This window comes from Arabidopsis lyrata, assembly GCF_000004255.2.
Source record: "Arabidopsis lyrata subsp. lyrata unplaced genomic scaffold ARALYscaffold_716, whole genome shotgun sequence".
NCBI lineage: Eukaryota > Viridiplantae > Streptophyta > Magnoliopsida > Brassicales > Brassicaceae > Arabidopsis > Arabidopsis lyrata.
In genome coordinates, this window is record NW_003302097.1 from 1 (window position 1) to 3,295 (window position 3,295).

General features: G+C 37.6%; 1 pseudogene across 1 annotated transcript; it reads right to left on the minus strand.

Moving 5' to 3' along the window:
- Nucleotides 1-713: 713 nt before the first annotated feature.
- On the minus strand, nt 714-3,072 carry LOC9298389 (annotated as a pseudogene). The gene is made up of 9 exons (XR_002331567.1): nt 2,625-3,072; nt 2,365-2,517; nt 2,182-2,277; nt 2,038-2,100; nt 1,882-1,950; nt 1,689-1,791; nt 1,545-1,610; nt 1,291-1,379; nt 714-1,073 (listed from the first exon to the last, which is right to left on the minus strand). The product of XR_002331567.1 is annotated as an uncharacterized LOC9298389 (transcript).
- Between the last annotated feature and the right edge of the window lie 223 nt (nt 3,073-3,295).

Here is a 3,295-nt window from a genome sequence, read left to right on the forward strand (position 1 = left end):
CCCTTGCTAACTACTCTTTTTTTTTTTTTGGGTCGCCAAACTCTATTTTGAATACCACCATAACATTTTAGATACTAGTAATCGATCGGAATTCTGAAAATGAAGTATAACAACACATGCAATGCAAGCTCTCCAATGTTTTTTTTTCTGAATGTCGATCCATTTTCATATCTAATGCAAGTGTTTTGAAGAACAATGTTACAAACTTTTATATTACATGTAAGAGGACGATGTTTCGCGCCATATAGTGATACACATGTAATATGTTTGTAGATTGTACATCATGTGCAATTTAGATGTGAGTTCAGATTTTTCATTATATAAATGGTTTAACATGGATGATTTGGTATAATTTCGGTTTCTTCTGTTTGTATTCAAATTTTAATCAATATATATTTTAAGTTTCAAATAAATTTTCGTGTTATTAATTAAGTTTTTTTTTTGTTTTTATCAACCGTTAAGTTCAAATTTAGTTTGGTTACTAGCAAATGAAATTGAAGGCCCAATACAAGGAAATGCTGAGCAGAAAGCCTAATGAAAACTATTGTAAATGGCTAAATGCATTGCTACTGCACTACTGGATCTTGTTACGTATCTCTCTCGTCACTAAACTACAAAATCATGTAATCTCGTCTCTCGCCAATAATGCTCAAACTTTTGTATATGTTGGTTGGATACTTGGTTCAATATAATCACAGAAGGTTGCAAAAAAAAAAAAAAAAAAGAAATGTTACTTCTTAAATTATTATACTGTATAGCCGTCTAGGGATATTATATATGTACGTATATATGTAATTTTCTACTGTATACAGCTCTCTAATTAATTGGAAGAGGTCCTAGCTAATTTCCCTAATTACTATACGACCCCATACCAAAAAATACACACAAATCCACCCCCAACCAATTAACCATCTAGAGTTGATTTAAATCAACTTATCGGTAGCCTCCGATCTAATGCGTTCGATTCTCCGGCGTAATCTTCTCCGGTGATCATGAATTTTCCACAGCCCATGTCCTAATATGACTGCTGAGTATATACCATGCGTCATCATCGGTGCTAAAATATTATCGGTCTGAAAATTTGAAAAAGATAACGAGAAATTAAACATTATCAACCTATAAGTTACCAACTTTAGTTTTTCAACAAATGATTAACCAGAAATTTTGGGGTTATATATACAGTAAAGTTCTCTATCAAAGTGTTAGTGTTGATTTGTTGTATCTAGCAAGTGGAATCCCAATAATTGCATACCAAACCGAACAAAAACAAAAACCAAACCGAGATTTTACCTGAACCCATTCAATACCGAGATAGAGGGCTAAGAGTCCTTCGAGTAGGGGAGAGTAAATCTTCTTCATCTGTCTCTTCTCGTACCAAGCTGCACAAAGCAATGACAAAGAAGATTTCATAAGCAGCAGATGATCAAACCGGGGTTTTTTTGTACCAACCGATTAATATTTCCCTGTTCTCCAAGCTATTCTATAGTTTACCTTTCACATTCTTTCCCAAAACAATATGGTCAAAACAAGAAGACAACGAGTACCTGACAAAAGCTTCTTAAAATCATCTCGGCGTGACCTTAAAACCGGGGCAACAATGTATGTCGGGTCTGGAAACGAAAACGAGAATCAGAATGGAACTAAGAAACTAGACAATTAACAGATCAAGTACATGATCATATCCTAACCCTTTGGAGAAGCAGCAAGAAAGTAGAGAGAGCCTGTGAGAGTGGCAGTGATTACAGCTGCAAAGGCTTGAGCAAATGGGACAAATGGAGGAAACACTCCGGTCTAAAGGTAACACAACAAACATACGATATATGAAGTCCATGAGAATATATATATGGGAGAATCTAAACATAGAAAAAACTGTGAACTTACCAGAGATGCCATGCCTCTAGAATCTGTCATCAACTGTGTTCCTTTCAAGAATATATCAGACAGAGCACCCTATGAGAATTACCAGAGTTCAATAAGTAATAACTCAATCAAAGTGGTCAATGATTCTATACTTGGCCAAGTTAAATGAAACCAAACCTGTACAGCAACACGGTAAAAGAGCTCTTCTCCTATTGAACTAGCCGCGACAATGAGTATAAACTGGAGAAAGTAACTAAAACCTCAAAACCAAGATTCAATAGTGATAGGTTTGAAAAACAAAGAAAAAGCTAAGATGATCACCTGCCATGGGGACATTCCGAAGAAAAAGCTTCTGAGCTCCTCATCTTCCACATCTCTAATGGCCCGAGCGTGCGGTGATAGCTTCACAACTTCATCCTGAAATCAGACAAAGAGAATTCATTTAAAACCAAGTCCAACAACATAACAAGAATCAAAAGATGATTATGAGGTTATATTGGTTACATCGAGTATGAAGAGAAGAGCCATGATTGGTGGTGTTGCATAGCCAAGTCCGGCGAGAAGTGCGTCAAGAGAAGGATCAAATCCACCAGATGAATCAATTCCAGTCACCGAACCATATGAATCTTCCAGCTACAGCCATTGCTCCATATATTCCTAATGATCCAATCACACATTTTAAATTTTGATCCAACACAAAGATTACTAATGACTCCGCTGGATATTAAGAGTAAACACTAACTGAAAAATGTAAATCTACTCACCGATTCCGTAAGTAAGTCTAACGACGGCGCCAATTTTGTCCCAGATCGGAAAATCAACGGTGGTGGAGTTAGCGAATCCACGATCAAGTGTTGTCACCTCCATGGCAGTACCAGCAAATCCTCCTCCGCCGTCTGTCTTCTCGATCCCTTCGCTGCTCCGTTCAGCGGAAGCTATAACGCTTCGTGACCTTTCTCCACCATTGAATCTCATTCTGAAGCTCCGTCTTCTCTCCGGGAACTCACAGATACTAGTTGAGGAAGAAGAAGAGTAAAAGCCTGTCCGCGAAAACGACGCGGAGCTAGCATACGAGAGTAGCGGAAGCTCCATTTAAGGTTGCTCGAGGTAATCGGAAAACTAAAGTACTTAGTCGTGATCTCTGACCGGTGAATTCTCAGTGTGCTTCGTCTTCTTCATTTGCTCTGCTATGTGCGTGTGCTTTGTTAATTTTGGGTTCTTTGAATTTATACAAAATCTAAAATTGGAGAGATAAGGTCTTTTCTGGTCCGTTGGATTTTTATCGTACGGTTAGGAGGATATCTGGTTTAGATGAAGCATATCTCTGCAACCAATCATTATTTGACACGTGGAGATAACATTGGCGGGATCAGAAGAATCCGTTCCCAACGGGGGTAACTGCCATCGATAAACTTTTTATTATTTTAATACCTTC